Below are 14,330 nucleotides of genomic sequence, written 5' to 3'. Positions count from 1 at the left end.
AGACCAAAACTGCACACAATACTCCAGGTGTGGCCTCACCAATGCCCTGTACAACTGTAGCAACACCTCCCTGCCCCTGTACTCAAATCCCCTTGCTATGAAGGCCAACATGCCATTGGCTTTCTTAACCGCCTGCTGCACCTGCATGCCAACCTTCAATGACTGATGTACCATGACACCCAGGTCTCTTTGCACCTCCCCTTTTCCTAATCTGTCACCATTCAGATAATAGTCTGTCTCTCTGTTTTTACCACCAAAGTGGATAACCACACATTTATCCACATTATATTTCATCTGCCATGCATTTGCACACTCATCTAACCTATCCAAGTCGCTCTGCAGCCTCACAGCGTCCTCCTCGCAGTTCACACTGCCACCCAACTTAGTGTCATCCGCAAATTTGGAGATACTACATTTAATCCCCTCATCTAAATCATTAATGTACAGTGTAAACAGCTGGGGCCCCAGCACAGAACCTTGCGGTACCCCACGAGTCACTGCCTGCCATTCTGAAATGTAGCCATTTACTCCTACTCTTTGCTGCCTGTCTGACAACCAGTTCTCAATCCATGTCAGTACACTACCCCCAATCCCATGTGCTCTAACTTTGCACATCAATCTCTTGTGTGGGACCTTGTCGAACGCCTTCTGAAAGTCCAAATATACCACATCAACTGGTTCTCCCTTATCCACTCTACTGGAAACATCCTCAAAAAATTCCAGAAGATTTGTCAAGCATGATTTCCCTTTCACAAATCCATGCTGACTTGGACCTATCATGTCACCTCTTTCCAAATGCACTGCTATGACATCCTTAATAATTGATTCCATCATTTTACCCACTACCGATGTCAGGCTGACCGGTCTATAATTCGCTGTTTTCTCTCTCCCTCCTCTTTTAAAAAGTGGGGTTGCATGGGTAACCTCCACTCCACAGGAACTGATCCAGAGTCAATGGAATGTTGGAAAATGACTGTCAACGCATCCACTATTTCCAAGGCCACCTCCTTAAGTACTCTGGGATGCAGTCCATCAGGCCCTGGGGATTTATCGGCCTTCAATCCCATCAATTTCCAAAACACAATTTCCCGGCTAATAAGGATTTCCCTCAGTTCCTCCTCCTCACTTGTCCCCCCGACCCCTTTTATAACCTGAAGGTTGTTCGTGTCCTCCTTCGGGAATACCGAACCAAAGTACTTGTTAAATTGGTCCGCCATTTCTTTGTTCCCCGTTATGACTTCCCCTGATTCTGACTGCAGGGGACCTACGTTTGTCTTTACTAACCTTTTTCTCTTTACATATCGATGGAAACTTTTGCAATCCGTCTTAATGTTCCCTGCAAGCTTCTTCACATACTCCATTTTCCCTGCCCTAATTAAATCCTTTGTCCTCCTCTGCTGAGTTCTAAATTTCTCCCAGTCCCCAGGTTCGCTGCTATTTCTGGCCAATTTGTATGCCACTTCCTTGGCTTTAATACTAGCCACGGTTGAGCCACCTTCCCTTTTTTATTTTTTATGCCAGACAGGAATGTACAATTGTTGTAGTTCATCCATGCGGTCTCTAAATGTCTGCCATTGCCCATCCACAGTCAACCCCTTAAGTATCATTCGCCAATCCATGCCAGCCAATTCACGCCTCATACCTTCAAAGTTAGCCTTCATTAAGTTCTGGACCATGGTCTCTGAATTAACTGTTTCATTCTCCATCCCAATGCAGAATTCCACCATATTATGGTCACTCTTGCCCAACGAGATTGCTAATTATTCCTCTCTCATTACATAACACCCAGTCTAAGATGGCCTCCCCCCTAGTTGGTTCCTAGATATATTGGTCTAAAAAACCATCCCTTATGCACTCCAGGAAATCCTCCTCCACCGTATTGCTTCCAGTTTGGTTAGCCCAATCTATGTGCATATTAAAGTCACCCATTATAACTGCTGCACCTTTGTTGCACGCACCCCTAATTTCATGTTTGATGCCCTCCCCAACATCACTACTACTGTTTGGAGGTCTGTACACAACACCCACTAACGTTTTTTGCCCTTTGGTGTTCTGCAGCTCTACCCATATACATTCCACATCATCCAAGCTAATGTCCTTCCTAACTATTGTCTTAATCTCCTCCTTAACCAGCAATGCTACCCTACCTCCTTTTCCTTTTATTCTATCCTTCCTGAATGTTGAATACCCTTGGATGTTGAGTACCCAGCACTGATCATCCTGGAGCCATGTCTCCGTAATCCCAATCACATCATATTTGTTAACATCTATTTGCACAGTTAATTCATCCACCTAATTGCGGATACTCCTTGCATTAAGACACAAAGCCTGTAGGCTTGTTTTTTTAACACCCTCTGTCCTTTTAGAATTTTGCTGTAAATGGCCCTTTTTGTTCTTTGCCTTGGGTTTCTCTGCCCACCACTTTTCCTCATCTCCTCTCTGCCTTTTGCCTCCTTTTTGTTTCCCTCTATCTCCCTGCATTGGTTCCCATCCCCCTGCCATATTAGTTTAACTCCTCCCCAACAGCACTAGCAAACACTCCCCCTAGAACATTGGTTCCGATTCTGCCCAGGTGCAGACCGTCCGGATTGTACTCGTCCCACCTCCCCCAGAACCGTTTCAAATGCCCCAGGAATTTGAATCCCTCCCTGCTGCACCATTGCTCAAGCCACGTATTCATCTGAGCTATCCTGCGATTCTTACTCTGACTAGCTCGTGGCACTGGTAGCAATACCGAGATTACTACTTTTGAGGTCCTACTTTTTAATTTAGCTCCTAGCTCCTTAAATTCATTTTGTAGGAACTCATCCCTTTTTTTACCTATGTCATTGGTACCAACGTGCACCACGACAATTTGCTGTTCTCCCTCCCTTTGTAGAATGTCCTGCACCCGCTCCAAGACATCCTTGACCCTTGCACAAGGGAGGCAACATACCATCCTGGAGTCTCGGTTGCGGCATCAGAAACGCCTATCTATTCCCCTTACAATTGAATCCCCTATCACTATCGCTCGCCCACTCTTTTTCCTGCCCTCCTGTGCAACAGAGCCAGCCACGTTGCCATGAACTTGGCTGCTGCTGCCCTCTCCTGATGGGTCATCCCCCTCAACAGCACTCAAAGCAGTGTATCTGTTTTGCAGTGGGATGACCACAGGGGACCCCTGCACTACCTTCCTTGCACTACTCTTCCTGCTGGTCTTCTATTCCCTCGCTGGCTGTGGACCATTATCCTGCGGTAAGACCAACTCGCTACACGTGATACTGACATCATTCTCACCATCGTGGATGCTCCAGAGTGAGTCCACCCTCAGCTCCAACTCCGCAACGCGGTCCGTCAGGAGCCGGAGGTGGACACATTTCCCGCACATGTAGTCGTCAGGGACACTGGTGTTGTTCCCGTGTTCCCACATGGTACAGGAGGAGCATATCACGTGTCCGAGCTGTCCTGCCATGACTTAACCCTTAGATAGACTTAAATTGCCGACAACAATGTTAAAAGTTACTGACTAATAAAGATAAAGAAAAAAAGAAAAACTACTCACCAATCAGCAGCCAATCTCTTACCACGTTGGCTGTGACGTCACCTTTTGATTTCTTTCTACTTATTTTTTGACTTCTCAGCTGGAGCTGCACAAGTACGCCTCTCTCGACGCTCCCCGGACTGCTGAACCTTTTATAGGCCGCTGCCTCTCTCGACTCCCGCCTCTCTCGACGCTCCCCGGACTGCTGAGCCTTTTATAGGCCGCTGCATCTCTCGACTCCCGACTCTCTCGACGCTCCCCGGACTGCTGAGCCTTTTATAGCCGCTGCCTCTCTCGACTCCCGCCTCTCTCGACGCTACCTGTACTGCTGAGCCTTTTATAGGCCGCTGCCTCTCTCGACTCCCGCCTCTCTCGACGTTCCCCGGACTGCTGAGCCTTTTATAGGCCGCTGCCTCTCTCGACTCCCGCCTCTCTCGACGCTCCCCGGAGTGCTGAGCCTTTTATAGGCCGCTGCCTCTCTCGACTCCCGCCTCTCTCGACGCTCCCAGGACTGCTGAGCCTTTTATAGGCCGCTGCCTCTCTCGACTCCCGCCTCTCTCGACGCTCCCCGGACTGCTGAGCCTTTTATAGGCCGCTGCCTCTCTCGACTCCCGCCTCTCTCGACGCTCCCAGGACTGCTGAGCCTTTTATAGGCCGCTGCCTCTCTCGACTCCCGCCTCTCTCGACGCTCCCCGGACTGCTGAGCCTTTTATAGGCCGCTGCCTCTCTCGACTCCCGCCTCTCTCGACGCTACCCGGACTGCTGAGCCTTTTATAGGCCGCTGGCTCTCTCGACTCCCGCCTCTCTCGACGCTCCCCGGACTGCTGAGCCTTTTATAGGCCGCTGCCTCTCTCGATGCTTCCCGGAATGCTGAGCCTTTTATAGGCCGCTGCCTCTCTCGACTCCCACGTCTCTCGACGCTCCCCGGACTGCTGAGCATTTTATAGGCCGCTGCCTCTCTCGACTCCCGCCTCTCTCGACGCTACACTGATTGCTGAGCCTTTTATAGGCCGCTGCCTCTCTCGACTCCCGCCTCTCTCGACGCTCCCCGGACTGCTGAGCCTTTTATAGGCCGCTGCCTCTCTCAACGCTCCCCGGAATGCGGAGCCTTTTATAAGCCGCTGCCTCTCTCGACTCCCGCCTCTCTCGACGCTCCCCGGACTGCTGAGCCTTTTATAGGCCGCTGCCTCTCTCGACTGCCGTCTTTCTCGACGCTCCCCGGAATGCTGAGCCTTTTATAGGCCGCTGCCTCTCTCGACTTTCCTTCCCATGTGTTTGACCGGCGACGCTTAGCAATATATATGTATATATAAAATCAGTTTTAATTTCACAAACAAATTATGGCCAGACTTTGTCATTTTACAAATAAGACAAATGTGACAATTGCGATTGGATGCAAGTCATTTATCTTCCCCTTCGAGCAATGTGTCTTGGACAATAGGGTTACATCGGATATACGGCACAGAAACAGGTCATTCGGCCCAACCAGTCCATGCCGGCGTTTATGCTCAACTCGAGCCTCCTCCCTTCTTTCCTCATCGAACTATATCCACATAACCCTCTATTCCCTTCTCCCTCATATGCTTGACTAGTCTCCCCTTAAATGCATTGATACTATTCGCTTCAACCACTCTCTGTGGTAGCGAGTTCCACATTCTCACCACTCTCTGGGTAGAAGTTTCTTCTGAATTCCCTATTTGATTTCTTGGTGACTATCTTATGTTGATGGCCTCTAATTATGCTGGTCCCCACAAGTGGAAACACTGTGTCTACTCTATCAAAACCTTTCTTCATTTTAGATACATTATGTCACCCCTCAGCCTTCTTTTTTCAAGAGAAAAGAGACCTGGCCTGTCCATCCTTTCCCGATATGTATACGCTCGCCTTTGTGGTATCATCCTTGTAAATCTTCTCTGCCACTCTCCAGTGCCTCCATATCCTTTTTATAATATGGTGACCAGAATTGCACACACAAAGTCTGACCAAGGTTTGATACAAGTTTAGCATAACTTCACTACTTTTCCATTCTATAACAATTCAATTCTATAACAATCGATCCCAATAATTTAACTCAATACTTTAAATTCTTAAGTCCAACTTTGTCAGCATGCTGTGACATTCGATGTCTGCAGATAACTGGAGATAATTGTGTTTTAACTTCTGGATGTTTTGCTATGCCATCAACCTCTTATCCAACTGGAACTGGCATTGCCTGATGTGGTCGCGTTTGGCTACGGCATACTCCAGAGACACAAGTCTGCATTTTCTTCAACATACATCAACAATGTTAGAAGCACGTAAAACACTGGTCTTCCTGTGGCAAGCACAAACCACTAGTCTCTGAACTTTTCTTATTCTAACATAATATTTCTAATCTAAACATTCTGTGATGAAAATATCCACGGCCAGTTGGTTGGAAACAGTAACTGTTGCTCAGTGAAATCTCTCTCTAATGATAACAACCACATTTTCCCCGATATGGAATTAACTAAACATGAACACCTTTCAGAAGCTGAATTAACCGAGTTCCCTCTGCCAACACCCCTCTCATCTTCCATTCATTTCAACTGAAAGGAAAATACCAGATTGTATCAGTCGGGTTTGAAAGATATTTACAACAGATGCTAGGTATTCTTAGAGTTAGCATTGTTCTCTATTCTGTCTACTCGAGGAATTTGATAACAGACTTTATCCTGTGAATGTAGAGCTGGAATATTGGGCCGGGATGTATTTACTTGTTCATCTTGTTGACTCGAAAACATTGCCAATTATTTGATGTGACCTGTATTTTCTTAAATACATTTCCTGAATGGATTCAAATTTAAATTGTACCCAGGTTTGCAGGCGTGATACTCCATTCAGACATAGAAGGTGAGGGAGATGCTGTGGGGCACACACTAAGTCAAGTATCTGAAAGTGATTCACAGACTGGGTCTTGCGTTTAGTGATCCCGGGCATGTTACCGACACCTTCCCTCAATACCAAGGCTAGGAGAGGCACACTGGAAGGTAAGGGGAACTTGAACTAGTCCACGAGATTAATCGAAGGTATGAGAACTGATATAATCCAGAGTTAGAAAGGAGAAAAGGCCCCAAAATGGTGCAGTCAGTAACAGGACATCAATTAGTCTCCTCTTATTTTGGAACATTACATTTCGACACACTGTTATTGAAACATCAAAATATTATATTCCAGTCCAGTTATAGGGTTATTATAATCGGAAACAAACTTCAACTGTCGGAATGGACACGATTCAGTCGGGATGTGTTTAACAGCACCAATGACAGCAGAATACAAGCACTGCAGTCCCTTGTGAACTCGCTGGTGCCTCAGCAGGTGGGATGACTGAGTGAATCCCTTCCCACACTCAGAGAAGGTGAACGGCTCTCTCCAGTGTCAACTCGCTGGTGTGTCAGCAGGCTGGATGACAAAGTAAATCCCTTCCCACACTCTGAGCAGGTGAACGGCATCTCTCCAGTGTGAACTCGCTGGTGTGTTACCAGGTGGGATGACACAATTAATCCCTTCCCACACTCTTAACAGGTGTACAGCCTCTCCCCGGTGTGAACCCGCTGGTGTGCCACCAGGTCGGATGACGGAGTGAATCCTTTTCCACATTCAGAGCAGGTGAACGGCCTCTCCCTAGTGTGACTGTGTTGATGAATTTCCAGCGCACACGGGTAGCTGAATCCCTTCCCACAGTCCCCACATTTCAACGGTTTCTCCGTGGTGCGTGTGTGCTTCCGTCTCTCCAGGTTGGATGATCAGTTGAAGCCTCCTCCACACACAACACGTTTACAGTTTCTCGCTGCTGTGAATGGTGCGATGGTTTTTCAGGCTGTGTAACTGGTAAAAGCTCTCTCCACAATCAGTGCAGTGAAACACTATCACTCGGGTGTGTGTGTCTCTGCTTTTTCAGTCACACTGATGTTTGTAATCTTACCCCACAGACAGAATAAATAAACATTTCTCCTTCCAAATTCAAAGGCCGATGATATTCAAGTCCTGATGAATCGAGTGACACTATCAGATCTTGACGTGATGTTTAGTTTCAATTTCCCTCCTTAAAATCGTCCCCTTCTAACACCCTGCAAAAGGAGTTTACAAAAGTCATCACTGTAAGTACAGGATCGAAATTCAGAAGAGACAATTCTATTTGTTATGGAACATTCTTTCCTTCTGCTGTGTGGTTTTAAGAATTGTGTTAATAAAATAATAAAGAGGGAGAAGATAGACTGAGAGTAAACTGGCAAGAAATATAAATACAGTCAGAGCTTCTACAGATATATAAAAAGGAAGAGAGAGCTAAAATAAACGTTGGTCCCTCAGAGGATGAGACGGGGACTTAATAATGGGAAACAGGGAAATGGCAGATACTTTAAACAAATATTTTGTATGGTCTTCACGGTGAAAAACATCCCAATAATAATAGATAATCAAGGGGTCAAAGGGAGCGAGGAACGTAAAACAATCACTGTCACTGGAGAAAAAGTACAAGACAAAATATTGGGACTAAAGGTGGATGTCTCCTGGACCTGATGGCCTGATGGCCTGCATCCTAATGTCTTAAAAGTAGTGGCTGCAGAGAAAGTGGATGGATTGCTTGTAATCTACCAAAATTCCCTGGATTCTGGCAAGGTCCCAGTGGTTTGGAAAACCTCAAATGCAACACCCCTATTCAACAAGGGAGGGAGGGAGACGGAGAGCAGGAAACTATAGAGTAGTTAGTCTAACATCTATCATTGGGAAAATGCTGGAGTCCATTATTAAGGAAATAGTATCAGGACATTTAGAAAACCATAATAGTCAAGCGGAGACGGCATGGTTTTATGAAAGGGAAATCACATTTGACAAACTTGTTCGAGTTCTTTGAGGATGTAACGAGCAGCGTGGATGAAGAGGAACGAGTAGCAGTTGTGTATTTGGATTTCCAGAAGTCATTCGATAAGTTGCCAGATAAAAGGTTACTGCACAATATAAGAGCTCAGAGGGTTGGGTGTAATATATTAGCATAGATGTAGGATTGGCTAACTAACAGAAAACAGAGAGTCGGGATAAATGGGTAATTTTCAGGCTGACAAACTGTAACTAGTGGGGTGCCACAGGGATCAGTGCTGGGGCCTCAACTATTTACAATCTATGTTAATGACTTGGATGAAGGGATGGAGTGCACTGCAGCCAGATATGCTGCTGATACAAAGATAGGTGGGAAAGCAAGTTGTGAGGAGGACACAAAGAATCAATAAAGGGTTATAGACAGGCTCAGTGAGTGGGCAAAAAATTGACAGATGGAATATAATGTGGGAAAATGTGAGTTTATGCACTTTGATAGGAAGAATAAAAAGGCAAATTATTATTTAAATGTCGACTACAAAATGCTGGAGTACAGAGGGATCTGGGGGTCCTTGTGCATGAAACACAAAAAGTTAGAATGCAGGTACAGCAAGTAATCAGGAAGGCAAATGCAATGTTGCAAGGGGAATGGAGTATAAGAGTAGAGAAGTCTTGCTACAACTGTACAGGGTGTTGGTGAGACCACACCTGGAGTACTGCGTACAGTTTTGGTTTCCTTATTTAAGGACGGATATACTTGTATTGGAGGCAGTTCAGAGAAGGTTCACGAGGTTGATTCCTGAGATGAAGGGGTTGTCTTATGAAGTAAGCTTGAACAGGTTGGGCCTGTACTCATTGGAGTTTCGAAGAATGAGAGGTGATCTTATTGAAACGTGTAAGATTCTGAGGGGGCGTGACAGGGTAGATGCAGAGAGGATGTTTCCCCTTGTGAAGGAATCTAGACTGGGGTGCATCGATTCAGAATAAGGGGTCGCCCATTTAAAACGGAGATGCGGAGGAATTTCTTCTTTGAGGGTCGTGAATCTTTGGAATTCTCTCCCCCAGGGAGCTTTGGAGGCTGAGCCAGTCAATATATTTAAAGGGCAGATGGACAGATTTTTGAATTGTAATGGATTCAAGAGTTATGGGTAGCAGGCAGGAGAGTGGAGTTGAGGTCAAGAACAGATCAGCCATGATTTTATTGAATGGCAGAGCAGGCTCGAGGGATCAAATGGCCTACTCCTGCTCCTATTTCTTATTGTTAATCTGTGAACATTGACTGGAACCTTCCAAAATGTTACTGATTTTGAGGAATAGACAAAATATCGAAGCATTGATAAATGGATCTTCTAACATCTCCAACTGAGCTAAACTGCTCTAAATGTGTCAGTATTTGTGTCAGCTGTGACTCAGTGGGTAACACACTTGCCTCTGAGTCACAAGGTTGTGGGTTGATGTCGCACTCCAGAGACATGAACACAGAAATCTCGGCTGATGCTCCAGTGCAGTGCTGAGGGACTGCTGTACTGTCGGAGGTGCTGTCTTTTGGATAAGATGTTAAACCGAGGCCCCTTCTGCTCCCTCAGGTGGACGTAAAAGGTCCCATTGCACTATTTCAAGCAGAACAGTGGAGTTACCCCCGATGTCCTTACCAATATTTTCCCTTAACATCAATAAAGCAGATTATCTGGTCGTAATCACATTGTAAATTGGTTGCTGCGTTTCCTACATTACGATAGTGACTGCACTTCAAAAAGAACTTAATTGACTGTAAAGTGCTTTGGGGCATCTGGTGGTGGTGAAAGGTGCAAAACAAATGCAATCTTTTTATTTTCTATGTGTCTTTTATTACTCTCCCTTCTCCCATTGTGGCTCCTTTTGTCTGCTGTCACTTCCCCATCTCCTCTTCCCCGCCGAACTTTCCAGTTCATTTCTTGTGTACATGGTCTCTCTCTCTCTCTCTCTCTTCTTTCCCTCACTCTATCGCTCCCTATAAGCTGTCCATCTGCCATATCTCCCAGTCCTGATCTAATACTCTCCCTGACCCATCACCATTTCTCCTTCCTTTATAGACAACAATAACTTTCATTTATACAGCGCCTTTAAGAACATAACAGTATTATCAGGAGTAGGCCATACGGCCACTCGAGCCTGCTCCACCATTCATAACATCATGGCTAATCATCAACCTCAACTCCACTTTCCCGCCCGATCTCCATATCCCTCGATTTCCCGAAACGCCAAAAATGTATCTATCACAGCCTTGTAATAACTCTGTAAAATGTCCCCTGGTGCTTCACATGAGCATTAGCAGATAGAATTTGACACCGAGGGTCAAAGAGGCACATTTTAAAGAAGGTTAAAAAGGAAAAGAGTGGCTAAAGTAAATGTTGGTCCCCTGCAGGATGAGACTGCGGAATTAACAATGGAGAACAGGGAAATAGCAGAGACGTTGAACAAATATTTTGTATCGGTCTTCACGGTAGAAGACACTAAAAACATCCCAATAGTGGATAATCAACTGTAGGGAGGAACTTAATACAATCAATATCAGTAATGAAGTGGTATTGCTAAAATAATGGGACTAAAGGTGGACAAGTCACCTGGACCTGATGCCTTACATCCGAGGGTCTTAGCGAAATGGCTGCAGAGATAGTGGATGGATTGGTTGTAATCCTCCAAAATTCCCTGGATTCTGGTGATGTCCCTATTTAAAAAAGGAGGCAGACAAAAAGCAGAAAACTATAGACCAGTCAGCCAAACATCTGTCGTTGGGAAAATGTTGGAGTCCATTATTAAGGAAGCAGTAATGGGACATTTGGAAAAGCATGATTCAATCAAGCAGAGTCAGCATGGCTTTATGAAAGGGAAATCATGTTTGACAAATTCACTGGAGTACTTTGAGGATGTAACGAGCAGGGTGGATAAGGGGGAACCAGTGGATGTGGTGTATTTGGATTTCCAGAAGGCATTCTATAAGGTGGCACATAAGAGGTTACTGCACAGGACAAAAGCTGACTGGGTTGGGGGTAATATATTAGCATGGATAGAGGATTGGCGAACTAACAGAAAACACAGTGTCGGGATAAATGGGTAATTTTCCAGTTGACAAACAGTGACTAGTGGGGTGCCACAGGGATCGGTGCTGGGTCATCAACTATTTACAATCCATATTAATGACTTGGATGAAGAGACAGTGTGTAATGTTGCCAAGTTTGCTGATGATAGAAAGATGGGTGGGAAAGTAAGTTGTGAGGAGGACACAAAAAATCTGCAAAGGCTCAGTGAGTGGGAAAACATTTGGCAGATGGAGTATAATTTGGGAAACTGTGAGATTATCCACTTTGGCAGAAATAATAGAAAAGCAAATTATAATTTAAATGGAGAACAATTGCAAGTGCTGCAGTACAGAGGGACCTGGTGGTCCTTGTGCATCGAACACAAAAAGTTAGTATGCAGGTACAGCAAGTAATCAGGAAGGCAAATGGAATGTTGGCCTTTATTGCAAGGGGGAAAGAGTATAAAAGCAGAGACCCTGCTCCAACTGTACAGGGTATTGGTGCGGCCACACCTGGAGTACTGAGTACAGTTTTAGGCTCCTTATTTAAGGGGGGATATACTTGCATTGGAGGCTGTCAGAGAAGGTTCACTAGGTTGATTCCCGATATGAGGGAGTTGTCTTATGAAGATAGGTTGAATAGGTGGGGCCTATACTCATTGGAGTTCAGAAGAATGAGAGGTGATCTTATTGAAACATACAATATAATGAGGGGGCTCGATAAGGTGGATGCAGAGAGGGTATTTGCATCCACTCATAGAGGAATCTAAAACTAAAGGACATAGTCTTAGAATAAGAGGCCGCCCATTTATAACTGAGATGGGGAAAAAATGTCTTCTCTCAGAAGGTTGTAAACCTGTGGAATTCTCTGCCCCAGAGAGCTGCAGAAGCTGGGTCATTGAAGGTGGAGATAGACAGATTTTTGAACGATAAGGGAGTAAAGGCTTATGGGGAGCGGGCAGGAAAGTGGAGCTGAGTCCATGATCAGATCAGCCATGATCTTATTGAATGGCGCAGCAGGCTCGAGAGGCCAAATGGCCGAATCTTGCTCCTATTTCCTATGTTGTTTGGGACTTAAAGGAGGAGGGAGCGGTAATTCTGGAGCTTAGGGCCGACGCAGCAGAGGGCATGGCCACCTATTGTGGTGTGATTAAAACCAGGAATGCGAGGGAGGCCAGAGATCCTGGAGGGTTGTAGGGTTGGAGGAGGTTACAGAGATAGGGAGAGGCGAGGCCACGGAGCGATTTAAAAACAAGGATGAGAATTTAAAAATTGAGCTTCGTGCCCAGTCGTCATTTCTCCTTCCTTTACAGACGCTCCCTCACCACTCTCCATTTCTCCTTCCTTTACAGACGCTCCCTCATCATTCTCCATTTCTCCTTCTTTTACAGACGCTCCCTGACCACACCCCATTTCTCCTTCCTTTACAGACGCTCCCTCACCATTCTCCATTTCTCCTTCCTTTGCAGACGCTCCCTCACCACTCTCCATTTCTCCTTCCTTTACAGACGCTCCCTGACCACTCCCCATTTCTCCTTCCTTTACAGACGCTCCCTCACCACTCTCCATTTCTCCTTCCTTTACAGACGCTCCCTGACCAGTCACCATTTCTCCTTCCTTTACAGACGCTCTCTGACCACTCACCATTTCTGCACCATTTTTTGTAATATTTAAATTTTTTAATAAATCTTTGAAGGTCGCAGGACAGGTTAACAAAGCTGTTAATAAAGTGTAAAGGATCCTGGGCTTTATAAATCGAGGCACAGAGTACTAAAGCCGCGAAGTTATGCTTAAGCTATATAAAACACTAGCTCAACCCCAGCTGGAGGATTGGGTCTAATTTTGGCAAACTTCAGGAACGACACAAAGGCTTTGGAGAGGGGACAGAAGAGATTTACTGGAATGGTTCCAGGGATGAGGAACTTAATTTACGTGGAGACTGGGGAAGCTGGGATTGTTCTCCTTGGGGCAGAGAAGGCTAAGACGAGATTTGATAGAGGTGTTAAAATTCATGAAGATTAGATAGAATAAATAGAGAAACTGTTTCTAACGGCTGGTAACCAGAGGGCACAGCTTAGAGGCAATTGGCAAAAACAGAGGTCACATGAGGAAAACCATTTTCACACAAGGAGTGGTTAGGGTTTGGAATGCACTGCCTGACGGAGCGGTGGAGACAGAGTCAATAGTAGCCTTCAAAAGTGAAATGGACAAACACTTGAAGCAGAATGACATTGCAGGGATTTGGGGAAAGAGCGGGGGAAGTGGCATAACCGGAGTGCTCCCCGAAAGTCTCGGCACAGACTCGATGGGCCGAATGGCCCACTTCTGTGCTACAATGTTCTTATAATCTAGAATCCTTTACAGACGCTCCCTGCTCAGTCATCATTGTTCCTTCATTTACAGACGCTCCCTGGTCCATTACTATTTCTCGTTGATTTACAGAGGCTCCCTGAGAGTTTGACGCAGACACAGCGCATGCACGGACCGCTCCTTCGGGCTGGAGCGGACCCAGGACCAGGCAGGCAGGGGGAGAATGTTCCCCAATTTATATCCCCCCTCACCCCCCGTTGTGGAGAGAATGTTCCCCGGTTTATATCCACCCCCCCCGGTGTGGGGAGAATGTTCCCCGGTTTATATCCACCCTCCCCACCGGCGTGGGGAGCATGTTCCCCGGTTTATATCACCCCCCCGGTGTGGGGAGAATGTTCCCCGGTTTATATACCACCCCGGTGTGGGAAGAATGTTCCCCGGTTTATATCCTCTCCCCGGTGTGGGGAGAATGTTCCCCGGTTTCTATTTCCTCCTTCCCTCCCCCCGTTGTGGGGAGAATGTTGCCCGTTTTATATCCCGCCCCACGGTGTGGGGAGAATGTTCCCCGCTTTATATCCCCCCTCACCCCCGGTGTGGGGAGAATGTTCC

The 14,330-nt window shown here is 46.1% G+C and overlaps 1 pseudogene; it reads right to left on the bottom strand.

Annotated features, from left to right (window-relative positions):
• LOC139248899 (zinc finger protein 436-like) overlaps positions 1-14,330 on the bottom strand; it is a 99,378-nt pseudogene that overhangs the window by 23,701 nt on the left and 61,347 nt on the right.

The sequence above is a fragment of the Pristiophorus japonicus genome, unplaced genomic scaffold (genome assembly GCF_044704955.1).
Source record: "Pristiophorus japonicus isolate sPriJap1 unplaced genomic scaffold, sPriJap1.hap1 HAP1_SCAFFOLD_30, whole genome shotgun sequence".
Classification (NCBI taxonomy): domain Eukaryota; kingdom Metazoa; phylum Chordata; class Chondrichthyes; family Pristiophoridae; genus Pristiophorus; species Pristiophorus japonicus.
This window is presented reverse-complemented; position numbering and strand designations above follow the sequence as displayed.